At 35.3% G+C, this 19,355-nt stretch overlaps 1 pseudogene; it reads left to right on the forward strand.

Moving 5' to 3' along the window:
- Window positions 1-3,376: 3,376 nt before the first annotated feature.
- LOC145223722 (uncharacterized) lies at window positions 3,377-6,313 on the forward strand (annotated as a pseudogene).
- The last annotated feature ends 13,042 nt before the right edge of the window (window positions 6,314-19,355 follow it).

Genomic DNA, 19,355 nt, shown 5'->3' on the forward strand with positions numbered 1-19,355 from the left:
ACGAATAAAATCTGGTAGTAACTAAGTTATAACTTTGAAATCGCCATCAAAATGGTTGACAATTTGTCCCCTGGGGTCGATATCGCCTCTGCTGAAGAACCCTGGTGTATAGTTTTGTCTCTCCAACAAAATGTGACAACGAAAGTTGAAAACAGAATATAAATGAACCAGCACGAATTTAAAAGTTGTTAACTTGATTTCATATTCGTTTCACTAACAATCAATTCCTTTCACGTGAGATAAAGACAGCGCCATGACGTTATCTCCATAAAACTTCCGTGTGGTAGTTTATGGGCAAAAGGAAAAGCGTCAGTTGGTCGATTGTTTTTTAACTGCAGTCAAGGAGACAGCCAGGTAAAACTATAGACACAAAATCGATTTTGTGGCATTTGGAAATGACTTTAATAATAGGTAAAAAAATAATTTAGGAATTGATTGTCTATTTAAAATTAAAACGACAACAAGCATTAAAACTAAAACAGTGCAACAGCACGACCTTACACAATGTACATCAAGCTGTAAACTTGATTTTATTTGTGCAAACAACTAATCCATTTTACGTGATCATAAGGAAAGTGACGTAACGTAAGCATAATTTGAACAGAAAAGCAATATACATGATTTCACAGCAATTAAACAGGACTAAGGTGATATTTTCCCTTTTGCAGTTTACAAGTACTTTGTTTGCTTTCATTTCATGGACAGAAAGTGAGGTTAATCGCAGACCACAAGTAACAGTGTAGTTTAAAAGACTGGGCATGCTTGGTAATGATTTATTTACCTGTTAGAAAACTTGGACGGGTTTTGATTGTTTAAACAAATATGGCAATAGTAGTTTTGTTGTTTATGTTGTGTTTATCTGTTTCTGCTAACGGACGAACTTGGTATAACTTCAATGGATTTCAATATTCCATCGAAATGACTCCAGTCAATTCATATGCTGAAGCAGAAGAGTTTGTCTTGAGACCAATTTTCTTTATTCCTGCACGTGCTAAAATAAGGTTTTATGAAGGGTTTTGTCACAAGTGGGAGCTAAAGCACTACAACATGATACAACCGCTGTCGGTTATATGATGTAACTTGGTTGCAAATTAAAGTTCCAATTGGAAACCAAATATTAAAGCAATGTTACAAAACTAAGTAGTAGCTTGCTTTGTTAAATTACAGTTCATACAATCCATGTGGCAAACAAAGCAAACTAGTGTAACTTGGTATATTTGTTTTACATCAATTTCTTTTACCATAGTAGCTGTACTAAATATATTTTGACACAAGTGGGAGCTAAAGGGTAATAACGTAGACAGTTCCGGTTTGGCGGGTAAATTATTCAAAAAATATTATTAACGATTTAAGGTACTACTATATTGCTTTATCAATTGTCCACACAAATTATGGTGATTTGGAACCAAATTACCACAATGTCACCGATTTTAACATATGAAATAGATTTTTGTGTTGTTGTTTTTTTCATTGCTGATCTACAATGTTTGACAACTTTCTTACTGATCTGATATTTTGTATATCCAAAACTGTGTGTCTCGCCACATTACACAGGTAATTAGTTTTTGGTCTCTTGACTGATCCCACTAACGTCCTACTCAAGTTGTGTTTACCTACAATGCACCATATTGTTTCGTGTGAGCTCCAGTCACATAACGTATTTTAATACGATGTAGCGCGGTTAGCCATGGTCCACCAGTTGTGCCATCCACTGTTTTGAGTTCCATAACGTTTCAATGTGCACAGCTATTTCCGGCTTGGTGATTATTTTAGTGCAATTGTGTCGCTATATTTCTTTTATCAAGCGAAATCAACTCAATTCACAGAAAAGGTCCATAAAAAGCATCAGGAATTTTATTAGAATGACACAGAGGTTAACTTAATGGAAAGCCCAATTTTCCCCCCAGATTGCGTTTAATGCACCCCTGCAGTAGCTTTTGCTATAATTAATTGTCTTTATTCTCGTTTCAGGGAAAAATTCGTCACAATAAGAGTGTCAATCAATTTTATTCAAAAAGCGGTTTCTATAACAATTTCATTATGTCAAACCAGACCAAGTTCAGAATAAAAATGATATGTGAATAATGTTCGAAGGTTTTCATCTGGTTGTTAAAGACAGTCACATCAAAACGATTATTATTTTTAATGAGCTCCGTGTACGCTATAATTTGTAGTAATCAGTCTATTGTCAATCCTTCATCTTTCGTTCTACTTCCACAACAGTGATGAATACGACTCGCGAGCTGTTTATAGTTCCATGAACTCTTTCCATTGTTACGTATTGTGCGTTCATAATTACCCGTCAGGTTTCTTCAAAAGCAGAAGAAATTCGATTGCAGTCAACTTCCTGACCAAGGCAAACTCAACTTAGCTTCCGCTTTATGATGCATCTCTAGTACTAGTGCGGCTATTGTATCATGGAAGTATTAAGTATAGAAGTGCTAACAGCTAACAAAGTGGCAAGGTGTGCAAGTAAAATATGAAACTATTACAAAGGTAGTCTGTATATAATCACGACTATAAACACAAAATAAAACGCTGTAAACTTAAGATCACTTACCTTTAACGAACAATTAAATTCTTTCATGTTATGTCAAGGACCTTGCCTTGCTTTGCTTCAGTTTATGTGTGCATTAAGAAAGCATTTAGTATGTTGTTTGTGTTCTTTGTAGTATCAGGTAGTACGCAAATACAAGCAAGTTTCGCAAATCAAGACGAGCAATTTTATACTCAAATTATATTATTTGTGACAAAGGCCTGGTTTATTTATTTATTTGCCAGAAAACTTAAAAATCCGTTTTTTTGGGTTTAGGTTTTCAAACACAAAACGATTTACTTAGTTAAGTATACTCACGGTATATTAGTGGCAATTTTGTTGAAGGCTTAATATGTACAGTTTGTGCTAAAGAAGCTAAGATTGTTTAAACAAACACGGCAATGTTAGTTATATTCTTGTTGTTGTGTCATATGGTTTATGCTCGTTTTGCTGAAGGACGCACTTGGCATAACTTCAATGGATATCAATATTCCATCGAAATCACTTCAGTAAAAATATTGAGCTGGTGCGCTTTTTTAATATCCCTCTACATTTATTTACATTAGTGCGAGTAGAATCGAAGAAAGTATCTCAGTAAAAATAAGCCTCTTTCAGGAAGATTGTTTAGAAAAACTTTTTGTCGCAAATGTTTCAATCACTCACTTTAAAGCAGTTAAACGAATTAACTTTCCGTGCTGTTATGATTTATGTTTTCAGTTTACTGTGTTTTTTTCCGAATAATATCAAGTTGTACTCAAGTAGGAAATATAAATGGTCAATAAGGGGTGTTTAAGCATACATTCAGAGTTATAAAAATCGTAGCTTTTTGGCGCCTAAACAATGACAAAGTTGTTAGTTTTGTTGTTTATGTGGTGTTGATCTGTTTCTGCTGAAGCACGAGCTTGGCACAACTTCAATGGATCTCAATATTCCATCGAAATGACTCCAGTCAAATCATATGCTGAAGCAGAAGGGAATTGTTCTGCGTTGCAAGCTAATGTAGCTAACGTTAAAACTACAGACACCTTTAACTTTTTAAAATCATTTATAAACCTGACAGGTAAGCTTAATGTAAGCTATTTTACAGTTTAATACAGTGGTTCCCAACCTGGGGTTCGCGGACCCCCAAGGGGTCCGTGAGATGGTTTCAGGGGGTCCGTGGAGGCAAACACTTGTAGTAGCATTAACAACAGTACAATATTTTTAAGTTCCCAAACCGTTTTTACAATCCTGTATATAAGTGCAAACTGTTTATCAAACCCTTGGATTAGGAAGTGATTGTTACCTCCATTGTGACATCACAACACACATTAACAATAGAATTCTTAGTGCTTTGTTTTAAGTATTGTACACTAGAAAATTTATCCCTTTTAGTGCATTGACTGCTACACTACAGTAACTTTATTGAGATTAAAGGACTTTGAAGGTTGAATAAAATTCTGCCCCCAAAAAACGTATAATAACGTAAAATGCAGGAAACGAAAATAGACTAAATTACGTTGGGGGTCCGCGGACCGATAAAGTTTATAAAAGGGGTCCGTGACTACGAAAAGGTTGGGAACCACTGGTTTAATAGCAGGCATAAAGGTGAGACATAAACATTCACAAGCATACCTCAACTAACATCATGAAATTTCAAATTATCTTTGTGTATTGGGCATCCTTGTCCCGAATATTGTTTTCTTTTTTGCCACAATACGATAACTGCAGGCAGATGACGCAACATTGCTCGGAATCAGGTCCAGATTAAACGCTTGCGATTCTGACACTATATAAGTTATAGCTTACTTAAAGATTTAAATTATTGTTGAGTCGTTTTCATATTTCCTAGCATAGAACCCGACTCAAAATCACCTGTAATAATTCGACTTGGATGTACATTTAAATATTAAGACACCACCAACTGAGTTCAAGTTTTTGTGGTGCCCCACGTCCTTGGTGCACATGCTTACTTCAACTTAGTTGATCCAGTTTTGTTTGCAGTTTGTGTTGAAATCGACCGTTTTTATTCAGACAAACCCTTCTCGCTTTGCATCGGCGCAAAAAGAGTCGGGAACACAAATAAGTTTCGATGGAATGAAGGAAGCGATGTTTCAACAACCATGTGGCAAAGAGAGCAACCAAATAACAATAACGGAAATGATAATTGCGTCACAATGGGTTATAATATTCATTCTGTACAATCAACCTCTTATCGATGGTATGACGTACCGTGTACATATCACAATGCTAGATACATTTGTGAAAAAATAGTGTCAGGTAAGCATGTCTCCATTGCGGCGAACGTTTGTGAAATTGTGGTTGTGTGTTGAGTCGCTTGGTGAAATAACACATAGCAACACAATTGCACTAATGGCAGTAAAACGTAACATGCAATTTAAAGTAGAATAAAAAAAATATTGTTTCTATTATGGCAAGTTAGTAGTTTACAAATTACTGGTTCTAATAATGTCCGTTTTATAAACGAAGCAAAGGATTTCTAATATTTATTTAGTTTTGTATGTTACAGCTACAAGCACTTTACCATCCTCCCAACCATCTACAAAACCAACTACTTCAATCATATTAACAGCATCCAATGTAATAAGTACAACCAAAAGTACCCCAGCTAACACCACTACACAAGGTTAGAAACTATAAGCTAATTTCAAAACATTTTACACACAAACTCTGAACAAACAAAATATCAGCATTCAAAATGTTATTTTGTATTTTGTAAACGGGTGATAACTTCATAATTGTTTCTTTCTTTTTACTTGTTCTTAAAATTGTTGATTTGGCAGCTCCACCGAGAGTCAACACAGCCATCATTGCTTCAGCAATAGGCGGTTGCGTCATATTAGTCATAATCTGCATCATCGTCTTTTTCTTTGTTGCTTCACGCGTATTCTTTGTTGCTTCACAAATAGGAAAACTTTGATCAACATGCCCAAGTAAGATTATAAATAGAAAAAGCATTTTGTGATTATGATACTTTCTGACTTGCAATTAGTCACTTGTGTTGATGCTTTCACTCTTTCAAGGAAGTAAATTCGGCTTTTACTTTCGCAGGAGAAACAAACCGGTGAACGCAGCTGCAGTGATTGAATACAATGCAGGGGGTAAAAAACATACAACAGTTGTTTATAATAGTTGCTATAACTTGTTTCAACTATAATTTGTTGGTATTCGAAAAACAATCCAACAACGGTAAACTTAATTACATTATATTACTATTCGAAATGGTTGTTTCCTGGTTACAACTATTATTATCAGTTTCAGAATAAAACCTTTCGATATGCTAATAATAAAAAAAATTCATCCAACAAAATGTGTCACAGGCGACGAATTTGAATCAGAAGAAACGTACAACATTCCTCAAATCGTAGAAAACAATGTCGCTCACCGTTTCACACAACCTTCCTTGGGTCATCAAGACGGTGACGTCAGTCATTATGACGCAATCCAGGAACCACTCCACGAAAGCATTGCGGTTGAAGAAGTTTCACAAATAGCAGTGGGAAGTAGCGATGTCTATGCTCAGGTCAGAAAGTTGAAATCATCAACAAAGGTGCACAACAATGGACAACAATCACATGTCCGAAAATACGATCACAATCAATTGAATGAAGGCGACTGTTACGACACTTTACAACTATCTCAACAGGTGGAAGTCCGCGATCAATTTCCAGGTGGCAGCAATCCAATTAATATCTATGATAATAGACACGGGGCTAATGACGAATCGGATTCAGCCTACGATGAATTACGACGTTACAAATAAACAAAACAACCTGGGAATCGACTGAAAACATTTAAAAAAAATATTTTATGTCCATGTTTATTTCTTATCTATTTTCGAAAGTTTCGCACTATTTGCTTGTGTAAAAAATGTGATGATATGTTTTCTGTGCGGTGCCACTTCTGCTTGTTTCTCGAGAATTGAGTCGAGTGTAAACCCGAACTGTTTTCCTAAACCTGTGTATTTTTATACTTATCTTGTTGTTTTTCAAGGTTTTGTCTTTACCATTCGGCCAACTGCTTTCCCTTTTATATCTTGCTTGAATCTTTAACTTATCCTTCGCGACACGAAGCGGTCGGATATGTGTCTGATCTAAATTGGTTGGTAGTGATTTGAAATATGTCATGGGATGCGAAATCTGCGACCGTGGATACTTTTTTGTGGCCCTGCTCAACAATAAAACAAGTGAATATGCGACCAACACTGATAAAATCTAGTCTAACTACTGTAACTGCCAATTGTGTATGTAAAACAGATCAAGTTCCGCCCAATTTGAATTGTTCAAATTTAAAGTTCCTCTTGGCTGTAAACTCAAGTGTTTTACTTTAATCGCATTTTGTGTTCGCACCAACAGTTTAATCAAGTTAATCTTGGTTGTTCTCTCGGGTAAGCATTTCCGCATCAAACTCTGCTGCTGATTACTTCCCAAAGCAGTCACTTGACTGGGGAATTCTTAATCAGAGGGAGTCTTGTTACATGTTAGGCGCCGGTTGCTTCGTTGTTGTACAGATTGAGTCCTGCCTTTTTCGCACGTTTGTTTTGATAAACACTTGTGTTTGGCAGAAGTTCGTAACAGTGTGTTGAATTTGGTGACGGTTGATGTCTAGTTTTGTGTTTTGATGAGACAACATCTTAGGCGCCGCTTGCCGATCTCATGTGAACTTTAAAAGCTCCTTTTTCGCACGTTTATTTAGAAAATTGTTGCGGTTGGCAGCAGTTCGCAGCAGTGGGTTGATGTTTGTGGCGGTTAGTTAATATTTGAACCACCTTCAAAGTATGTTTAGTTCAGTGTTTTAATGAAGCAAAGCAGTTTACAAGCGTTGGTTTAAATCGGGCCTTTTTAGCAAAGCCTTAATTCAGGCTTTTGGCATTAGAATTATGCTTTGCAAACAAAACATTTTTTAGGTTTGGTTTCTTTCTTTTTACATCGGTGCAACGAGGACAAACGGTACTGAAGAGTATCGATGGAATGATAGAGGGAAATTCGAACCAAATTCTTCACTGTTGCTTGAAAGCAAACCTGACAATAAAAGTGGAAATGAGAATTGTGTGGAAATGGATGAAACTCTAAAACATTTCTCGCATGATATCAATAAAATTTTTAGACCCATAGATATTTTTCCGCTCTGCAGCATGTGTGGTTGCCGCACGTTCAGTAAGTTTTATATTGCACTTTGGATTTGAAAACCGACTAGGTTAAACAAAATATATGGATTTTGCACAGGTAACTGCGATTGGTAAAAACCTCTGCATTACGTTGTATTTACTGTATGTTGGTGAAACACATTTTATAACAAATAGGTTTAAATACGATTATAGCATTGTTGTTGATTTACCCACGCATTAGGTTATGGAACATGAGTTCAAGACTGATTTCTTTGTTGAAACCCACTTTCCGTCGCTTGCAACCCCTGTCTCGCACCTGCAAATTAAACTTAAACAAATTATTAATTGTGTTACCATATTGTAGAAATGTTTGTTATTTTAATACTAATATTGTAATAAAAGTTAGATTTACTTCGCACGAATAAAATATCGACAAGATGAAAGTGTTTACATCCATATCAGTGAGTATTTTGTTTCGAAATTGACAAATAAGACAAAAAAATATATTTGCTCTTCGAGTGTGTTTTACATTTCTTAGGATTTATTCGGTTTTTTTGTCGGAATGCGCCATCACAAATCATCTCACTCACTCAGACTAATCGGTCTATTCAACCGACCACGTCATAACAACAAAATGATGACGTCAACAACCTTTATGACATCATGCTAGAGCTTAAGGTGAAACACATGGAATTTGTTTTGTAACTGTCACTTCTGTTTAAATTATCAACATACTTTTTGTTTTAATTTGGCAACATAAAGAACACTAGACATCGACTTGAAAGCTTTGTCATAAATATAACCACCAAAGGCCTTGTTCACAGTGAGCCTGTTCTGCTCTCCACATAAAACAATGACTGTCTTTAATGTAATGAATGGTTTCATTCTCATTACTAAAGCAAGCCAAAACATGTACACTTACGAAATGCGATATGATCCTTCGTTTTTAGAACAGAGGAGAGAAAATTTAAGCAAGTTTGGACGTGGGGAGTCAATAACTCCAAAAAGTTTATAAATCTGAATGCTTTGGGTTAAACTGTTGAAAGTTGATAATATTTAACATCAAGTTGCCGCGTTTGTCTTGAAACCAATTTTCTATATTCCTGCACGTGGTAAAATAAGGTTTTATGAAGGGTTTCGTCACAAGTGGGAGCTAAAGCACTACAACATGATACAACCGCTGTCGGTTATATGATGTGACTTGGTTGAAAATTAAAGTTCCGATTGGAAACCAAATATTAAAGCAATGTTACAAAACTAAGTAGTAACTTGCTTTGTTAAATTACATGCAGTTCATGCAACTCTTATGGCAAACAAAGCAAACTAGTGTAACTTGGTATATTTGTTTTACAGCAATTTTTTACCACAGTTGCTGTAGTAAATATATTTTGACCCACGTGTGTGCTAAAGGGCAATAACGTGGAAAGTCGTGGTTTGGCGCCCGAATTGTTTTAAAAATGTTACTAACGTACTACTGTGTTGCTTTATCAATCGGCCACACACATTATGGTGATTTGGAAGCTAATTGCAACAGTGCCACCGATTTTAATAAATGAAGTACAAAGAAAAGAAAACCCAAAATGTTGTTGGTGATTTTTATTTACTGTTTTTTTTTTCATGGCTGATCTACAATAATTTGAAAAAAATATTGCTGATCTAATATTTTGAATTTTCATTAATTGTGTGTCTCGCCACATTGTACAGGTACTTAGTTTCAGGTCCCTTGACTAATCCCACCAATGTTCTACTCAAAGTGCTCCATACAGTTTCTTGTGATTTGGCCTCCATAACGTTTCAACGTAGTGCAGCTATTTCCGGCTTGTTGATTGTTTTAGTGCAATTGTGTCGCCATGTTAAGGTCCTGCAAAAAACATCAAATAGAAAAAATTTATACCAATGACACAGAGAACTCAATGGAAGGTCCAATTTGCAGATCACGCTTAATGATTTCTCGTTTCAGGGAAAATTCGTCACAATAAAAGTGTCAATCAATTTCATTTAAAAAAAACGGTTTCTAAAAAATAACAATGTCAAGTATTTTTAATGTTAAGAAATTAGACTTAAAAAGATGTTATATGTGAATAATGTTTAAATCTTTCAAATGTGGTTGTAAAAGAATGCACGTCAAAACGATCATTTTTTCAGGAGCTCCATTCTTAATTTTTAGCAAGCAGTCTATTATTTATTAGTCCTTCATCTTTCGTCATACTTCCCCAACAGTGATGAATGGACGCGCGAGCTGTTTATTATCCCATCAACTCTTTCCATTGTTACGTATGTTGCATTCTTAATTACCCGTCAGTTTTCGAAAGTTGCAGAAATTCGATTGCAGTCAACTTCCTGACCAAGGCGCTCCCAACTTAGCTGCCACTTTTTGATGCATCTCTAGTACTTGTGTGGCTATTGTATTATGGAAGTACTCAGTATGGAAGTGCTAACAGCTAACAAAGTAGCTAGGTGTCTAAGTCGAATAGGAAACTATTACAAAGTTATTTAAGTAGTGGTCACTTTGGTAGAAGTTTTGTTATTGTGTAGATTGTAACTTCTGTTTCGTTGATTTAAAATATGATCTTTCATGAAACCGGCGTTTTACATTTTAGACACCGACAGGTTCTAGAGAGTTAGTACCAATAACTGCTTTCGTAACTTTATTCTGAAGGCTAGGTGTCAGTATTGTGGTAATTACGCATTACTTGGGACATTCAACGTAAAACGTTTATGCTGAGATTAAAACCTTAAATCATTTCCCGTTTAAAACGAATAAAAATGTTTGCAACTATTGGGGTTTACCGATATGCATGTAAGGACGGAACGTACTTTGTGTTTACGTAACGTCATCGTAAGAAAACTTCCGTGTTGTAGTTTTTCAACGTAAGAAAAAGCGTCAGTTGTTCGTTTTTTCACTGCTGCCAAACATTTAGTCAGGTTATACTTTGCACACATAATCATGAAATATAACTTGGATAATATATTTAAATTTTAATATCGATGTCGTATATATATATTATTGTTTCTTCTTTAACGAGAATTAATCAAAACCTTTTTTATTCAAATAGAAACAACAATTAAAATCCCAAATCCGAATTTTATATGATCACGATTATAAACACAAATTAAAACGCTGTAAACTTAAGATCACTTAGGTACCTTTAACAAACAATCAAATTCTTTCATGTTATGTCAAGGATTATGCCTTACCTTGCTTCAGTTTATGTGTGGATTAAGAAAGCATTTAGTATATTGTTTGTGTTCTTTGTAGTATCAGGTAGTTATGTTATACGCATACACAAGCAAGTTTTGCACATCAAAAAAAGCAATTTTAAACTCAAATTATATTATTTGCGACAAAGGCCTGGTAAGGATTTTTTTTGTGCCATAATGTTTACGACTGTTTCTGCTGAGTGGCGAACTTGACATAACTTCAATAAATTTCAGTAACCCTCGAAATCACTCCAGTAGTATTGAGCTGATTAGCTTTTTTAAGATACATTTATATACATTAGTGCGAGTAGAGTCAAACAAAGTATGTAGAACAGTGGTTCTCAACCTTTTTACCTTCAGGGACCCTTTTCGGTGATGTAATCTAATTGCGGACCGCTTAGAAGTTTTAGGTGTTTTTGTTCTTTTTTATTAACAAGCAACCAAAACATGGTGCATAAAGTAACTACCATATTCGGTCCAGGACCGAAATTTTAATCCCTTTTTCTGGGTTGCGACATCGGGAATCAACAAGAAAGAGCCATTACAGTGTAATGTGACGTTTTTTCCACTAACAATTTACGTCTGTTGCATCACAATGGGGTTTAGATGTCATAATGCACTGTGGTTTGTCGCCTCCGAAGAATGTTTTCAAACAAGTTTCATGCTATTTTTTAAACGCCAAAGCATTTTTTTTCAAATCGCGATTTATTAATCTCGTTTTGCGGGAATTAAGAAGTTGTCGCGGACCTCCTAAAAACGTATTTTATGAGACAACCACCGTTCTATTTAGACGTAGTTAGGATTCGTTTTTTGAATTACATTTCTCGGTGAAAATAAAACCTTTTCAGAAAATTGATTGGAGAAAAACATTTTGTCGTAAATTTGTCACTTTTAGGTAGTTAAACAAACTTTTCTTGCAGTTAGGTTTTCAATTTTCTTACTGCAAAAGTGGTTCCTAAATAGGAGAATCAAATTGCCTATAAAGGTCATTTATAAATATATATTCAGAGTTTAAAATTCATGGCATTTTTGCGCTAAAACAATAATGAAGTTGTTAGTTTTGCTGTTTCTTTTGCGTTTATCTGTTTCTGCTGACGGGCGAACTTGGCATAACTTCAATGGATTTCAATATTCCATCGAAATGCATCCAGTCAATTCATATGCTGAAGCAGAGATGGGATGTTCTGCGGTGCAAGCTAATGTAGCTAACGTCAAAACTATGGAAATCTTTGAGTTTTTGAAGTCATATATTAACTTGTCAGGTGATAATTTTGCACGTATTTTGTATTGTCAATAGAATTGTGTCCTTTTAACTCGTTTTGCATTTTCACCTTAAACGTCTTATTTTGTCATTAAATGAAACCGTATGCGTGACCTTAATAACAATTCAGGTGGTTTTTATGCAACAACATTACAAATCAAAATCCTTGCACGATGTGATCAAACCATTTGAAGATGTCAACGAAAAAAAAAAAAAAAAAAAAATAAAAAAAATAATTAACAACCTTCAACAACTAACAAATGATGCATTTCACTTTTTTAAGATGTCCCTTACTCTTTTTACATTGGAGCGAGAAAAATCAAAGGTGGAAAAAAATTTCAATGGAATGATGGAAGTAATGCTGCGATTCTTAAAAAACTTTGGGGCGATCGGCAGCCAAATAATATTGTTGGAATAGATGATTGCGTCACAATGGGTTATGCTTATAAACTTGTTCCATCTTACAAATTGTTTGATGTAGAATGTACAGATTATTCAAAATACATTTGTGAGAAGAAAACTGGTGAGAACTATTCGGCTAAAAGTGAAAACAAGTTGTAATTACGTTACAGTTTTGCTTTTGCAAGTACTATTGTCTAGTGAACATAAAGTAATTATGAAGTGCAGTAAACCTTCTGTAATCCGGACACGAACGGACCACTAATTTACCAGTAATAGGCGTAGAACGGATTTATCCGATATACATTAAAAATGCATTGATATGTTTTAACGTGTACTGGCATTTAGCATCTAAATGCATGCACAAAGTTGGTCGGTTCTTGTTGCAAAATATACGCACCAGGGCATTTAACCCTTAGGTTGTTATGTGACGCTTGGACGACAGATAAGACATTCAACAGAAAATCTAGATAACAGCTATTAAGGAACCTTTTTTAGACTTTTTTACCCTTATTGTATTTATCTGAAGTTAATTTAGAGTAAAATAATTAAATATGCTCATTATTATACTTTATTAAGAAGTAATATAACAATAATATTGTGTCGTTCAAGAAACTACCACTAAAACAAGAACTACTCCCGGAGACAAACCCAAATTAAACACTAAACCAACCACCACCGCCACAACCAAAGTAACCACCACACTCAAACCAACCACCACAACCAAACCAACCACTCCAACCAGCAGACCCAAACAAGCCACTACAACACCAAAATTGCCGGTTAAAACAGAATCAATCCTAACCACCGAGTCAAGTCCTGCAATCCACAACACACTTTCAGGTAAATTTCCATGTCGAGAAATCCAGAAGGTCGAGCTTTATGTCACTACAGTTTTTTGGTAACTAAAGAGACGATTGTAAACATCCCATGAGAGAAACGTGCACTTTAAATTTACAAGACTTTAAATTTAAAAACGATGTTTTTTCGTATTATGCTTGTCACGATTTAAACTAAGGATTCCAAACTTATAATAATGCATTGTTCCTAAACTTTTCCAGACGAGATACAGGATTAAGGTCTAATTTTATTTGGTTTGCAAAATGTATAGACAAGGCTTTTTAGGACAATCGTTTTGCTTAATTAAAGGAAGGCTCTACAACTTAAAGCAGTGGTTCTCAAAGTATGGGTCGCGACACAAACATGGGTCGCGCAGGGTCAAAAAATGGTCGCGCTATAGGGATTCAATTCTGAACGAACTATTACTGCATTAAGTAAACACAAACGAATTTACCTAAGGTAGAAATAAAGTCACCTCACTCGACCACGTTGTACAGTAAAATTAACCAATCATTGCCACATACAGACGACAACAGGCTTCCAACTTTACTGTTAGGCAAATGGCGATTGAAACGTCGTAGCACGGGAAATAATAGGACAAGTTAATCATGCGAAACTAAACTTGGAGATGTAACAGTTAGCGTTTAAGGATGAGCATTGGTTCAAGAAAACATTTTTAGATTTGGGATTCACTTCTGCAAAGTCACAATGTGTGTTGTGTTATGCGGTGTTGTCGAACGAATCGACCTCGTTAAGCATGCAGCCATTTTGACATGGGCAGCCTCCTATGCGGCGACGACGTGGCCTCAAAATTGCAGTCCGCCTCGTTTACGAACAGCACAGTTAAAAGTCGAATCACAGACCTTTTACTGAACATAAAATATCAAGTGGTCTCTTGAATGAAAAATAGAGCCGTGCATTGAAAATTTATGAAGGAAAAATTTCAATTTCATCAAACACGCTAAAATAAATCAACCATTTGTTTATAATAAATAATTGTTTCGTAGTACTGTGTACTACAACTGGCTGTCTGCGTCTTTTTTCATGCATATCAGAACAAATACATTTTTTGATGTTTGAGGCTTGGGTCGTGAGATGTTCACAAAACTCAGAATTAGGTCAAAAAAGTTTGAGAACCACTGACTTAAAGGGGTGGTCTGACCTTCTAAGACCTCCATTAAAAGGGTTGTGTAAAAGGCACGTCTGCTATGCGATAAAGTAAAATCAATGGTGTTATAGTAGGGCGCGACCCTCTATTTTTCGCATTGTTTCCACACAATAGGCGTACAAAAGTCTGACGCATATGGCTACTAGGTTTATAATAATCTTTCAAGCACCACAAAATTTGTTTAGGGCAGTTTTAAAATCAAAATATTTAGTAAAAGAGTATTGTTTACGTCATGTCCCCGCGTACACATATTTTATTAAACATGTTCACGGCTGCACAAACTCATATCGGCGGCCGCATTTGGCCGTACGGCCGCAGGTTGTGCACCCCTGGCCTAAACCATGCACGTGGGATTTATGAGCAACACAAACCGAATTATGACATCATTTGAGTCATATAACAATAAACAAATTTAAGCCCAATAGCTAGTCAATTTATATTTTTATTGGTCTGTCTATTGGTTGAATTGCTGCGGTTAAGTAGTTTAATGCCCTTGCAAATTTTCAGAATCCACCACTGAATCGAACTCCACAATCATCATCGCTGTTTCAGCTGTGGGCAGTTGCGTCATAATCATCGTAATATGCATCGTCATAGCCTTCGTGGTGTCAAAAAGACGTAAAAAACGGTAATTCGCATAATTTCTTGTTAGGCATCCTAAGTGTACAATGTTCTGTTGAACTGACCAAACTAAATTGTACAACGCCTCACAGAATGAATAAAGGCAGCATTATTATTCAATCAACACAAAGTTTTTAGTCATTCCGATCGTATAAGATTGGGGTTTTGGCCTTAGATTTGAATAAAACTGGATTGCTTTGAGCCTGACTTAAAACTCGGGAACATTTAGGCCACTATTTGTACTTTGGTAGATTTGACTTTTGTCCCAAAGTTAGGCTTTGTTGTTAATTGGGGTTCAGAACGGTTTCAAGCTTTTAGCCTACTTTCGAGTTACACATTTTCGAGACCGTTTTAACTGTGAATCAACTGCTTGTTGCCTTTTTACCTTTCGAAAGATAAAAATACTGGATTGTTATTGCAGTTTACGGCAACCTACAGAACTTAATGAAAGGGGAAACGTTTTCGAAACAGGTAAGGTGAACAAAACAATATAACTAATGACACACGTGACAAAAGACCGATGTAATGTTTAGTTTGCTCAAAACAATGTGTGTAACAATACCATGTAACTCGTTAAGCAATGTGCCGTGTTTGTTTGGTATTATATTCATATTTTTTGGTGGGCGGCAACAAACAATTGTTTTATGCTCGCAATGCGTCTGCTGTCTGTTTAATGTCTTATTAAAATCTATTGGATCCTTACTGAGGGTACAAGTAGTTGACTTTACCTTTAAATCTATTAATCATTTAGTTTAAATCTGAGGCATTGCCTTCATAGTTTCGAGTTTAGGAAAACACAAGTGGTCTGGACTTTTTCTACTCTTTCGCCCATTTTGGCAACAAATATTTCTCATTATGTACCTTCTTTATTTTTAAAACAGCTGTTGGTTTTGAGCCGGACGAAACATACGGCAATCCTGTCTTAACAAGTTTTCATGTCCAAGAGCAACCAGTTACTCAATCTGCCGCACGAGAAAACGATCCATATTCGATGGCTTCCGATTTAACAGCAGCTAACAAAGCAGCAGTCGAAACAGACGTCGATCAATCACTGGAGAAACAAAACGACCCATATTCATTGGCTTCTGATGTGACCCCGGCCAAAAATGATATGTACAGTGTGGTAAGCAAGAAACAACAAGCAACTAATGCCGACCAATCTCACCTTGTAACAGCAGCCGCGGAAATATACAGCACCCCTCGTCACTCACAGGATAGTCATGATGTATACAACCGTCTTACGCGGGATAACAGACAACCCAAAGCCCAGGATGAACTGGAAAATACTGGAGACATTGCTAATGCATACGGGCACCTTAACATTGGGCAGAGTAAGAGCGATAACCCATATAATGTTTTGAGCATTTTGGGTGTAAATAAACATGTCTAAATATATGAACCAATTTGTTTAACTTTCAGTATTCCGTACAAATTATTATGAATCACAACAACGCAAATATGTAGCAGACAATTCGTTTATTTCTATCATTTATTGCAGACAAGGCGTCCTAAGAAATTTAACAAAATTTTAAAGGGAGTAATAATGGTTAGAAACCATTGGCTTATTACCCTTTCAAAGGGTAATAAAGGTTAGGAGCCACTGGTTTATGAAATACGATAAAATAAACTATACACGTACTCTATTTTGTCAAGATGTGTGCAAAGTTCTATTTAGGAAGTTGAATTGACTTCTATTTTTAAAGTGGATTTTTGTGCCTGTATGACTCCTCTTTTGGTGTTGACAATTTGTACTTTGTTACCTTTCGAAAGTTTTGACGAACACTTTTATTGAGTGAAAAACTTGATTGTTCCCTTTTTTGAAAAGTTGTATTTGTTATTTTTAGCATCTACTTTTTGTGTCTCAGACCACCTGTCTGTGCCATGAGTATATCACGTCGCAGTTTCGTCTTTGATTGTTTTTCTGCTCTTGATGCGTCACACTTCTATATTGATGGATTTTTATACTGCACATACTCTTAAATGTCTCATAGCCATTTTGCATTAAACTGTCCTTTATTTATTTCCCCATACAAGCAGTTTCTCATCCAGCCCGAAATTCACGAAGGCGTTTTTTAACATTCTTCATTTGAATTTTGGTACACTATGTGGTTTTGATTCTTATGACCTGATGATGACACTAGCACTTGTCGAAACGTCGTTATGTTTTACACAAATATACTGGCTCTGATTTGTTTGCTCATTTGAATATTTTAAAAGATTTTAAACTTGATGAAGTCTGAAACCGCTGACAACAAATAAGATTGTGGATGACTACCAAATTTTTGTATTTGCTACATGTGTTCTGTATATGTTTAGGTGTTTATCTATCTATATGCATGTATTTCACGCGATTATATTATATTGTTATGGAACATACGAGTTGTATTGTAATGTAGTAAACATGTTTTATAATTTAACATTTATTTCTGATCACGTATTTTTCAGATTTTGTTAGTTTGCTATGTGATGGATATATGTGCTACATGTATAATATGTATACGTATATGATTTTTTTCATGCTATGTATGAAGGATTTCGTTTACGCTTCATAACTTAACTGCCCAGCTTTCGGCAGCCCAAACTATTTCCGTATTTTTGATCAATGTTACATTTGCGGAAAACATTTAGTTATCTCACATATATGCTACACAACAACTTTTTATGTTGTGTAAGGTAAAGAGCTCATGATTTAAATGAAATACCGTTGTTTGATTAAATCGTTACAAATTAGGTTATTGCCTACATATATCAATCTTCCTTTACTCGTATAATATATAAAGTTTAAACCCACGGCTTGCAAGCCAAATGTGGCTCTTGTGATGACTACACATTGCTCCTAAACAAATCTTATTTTTGTTTTCTTAACACATTGAAGCAATATATGTTCTTCTCTTCTTTAATCACAGAAAGTTTTTTGTCGATTTTTATTACATTTTGTTTTATTTGAATTAAAAAATTGTATAGTTCTGCCGGAAACCCATTTTGCAATAAGTGATTTTTGGTTTCCTAGTTTCAAAACTTTCCGAACCCTGCTCTAAGCCGTCAGAAACGCAAAACTATTTTTTGAAACAGCATTGCAGGAAATCAGGACATGTAAATCAGGTCTTCGATAGGCTTTGTTGTGTTAACTTTACTTTAAGCGGTTCGAATGAGGCAATTTGTCCGGTTCAATGCATAAAAATGCACAAAAGCACAGGTTTCTTCCTTTTACATCGGTGCAACGAGGATAATTGATACTGAGCAGTTTCAGTGGAATTATGGAGGCAAATTGGAACCAAATTCTCCACTATCGCTTGAAGGGGAACCTGACAATGAAAAAGAAAAAAGGAATTGAAACTGATGAAACTCGTTGACATACTTTCCTATCGGCATTTGGCCCGATTTATTTGTCAACAGAAATGTGATATTGCTTATAGTTAAACCGGTTTTATTTTGAGATCAATTATTATTTTTACTCTTTTTCCAATTCACTTTCTTTCTGTTACTTGAAAATAAATGCAATGTAAAACGTTTTAGTCATGAGTGGGACCTAAAGGACTAAAACAGAAACATCCGCTGTTGGTTTTAAGATGTAAATTTGATTGCAAATTAAAAGTAATCAAGCAATGCTGCAGAGCTACCTACTAGCTTGCTTTGTCAAATTACATACAAAACATACACCGCATGTTGTAAACACCAAGCAAGCTGATATAACTTTACATCTAAATCCAAGTTATTCATTTAATTTCCATCCAATAAATCCATCCATTTAATGGTTTGTTGTTATATTTATGAGTTTAGTTTGGTTTATTTCGGGTAGTGAAGTAAACAAAGCGGTACAATAACTAAACTAAAACAAAGTCGTTGAAACGTTATGCAACACAGTATAGTTGTGGTAGGCACAATGATAGATCATAAACGCGCTATCGATGCACCGATTTTAGAATTGTCAATTTATGTTATTCTTTCGTTTTTTTATATCAATTTTGTTGGAACCTAAACGTATGAGACCTGTATAGTTAATATCAATGCAAACACATACAAACTACAAGAAACTCACGTGATGGTCAAATGCTCGATGTTAACTCCTGCACGTGCCAAAGTAAGTTTTCACATAGCGTTTTTTGTCACAAGTGGGAGCTAAAGTACTATAACATGATTCATCCACTTTCCGTTATATGATGTAACTTGGTCGCAAAAAAAGTTTCGATTGGAAACTAAATCATAAAACAATGCTACAGAT

Source organism: Phallusia mammillata, chromosome 4 (genome assembly GCF_965637545.1).
Source record: "Phallusia mammillata chromosome 4, kaPhaMamm4.hap1.1, whole genome shotgun sequence".
NCBI classification, from domain to species: domain Eukaryota; kingdom Metazoa; phylum Chordata; class Ascidiacea; order Phlebobranchia; family Ascidiidae; genus Phallusia; species Phallusia mammillata.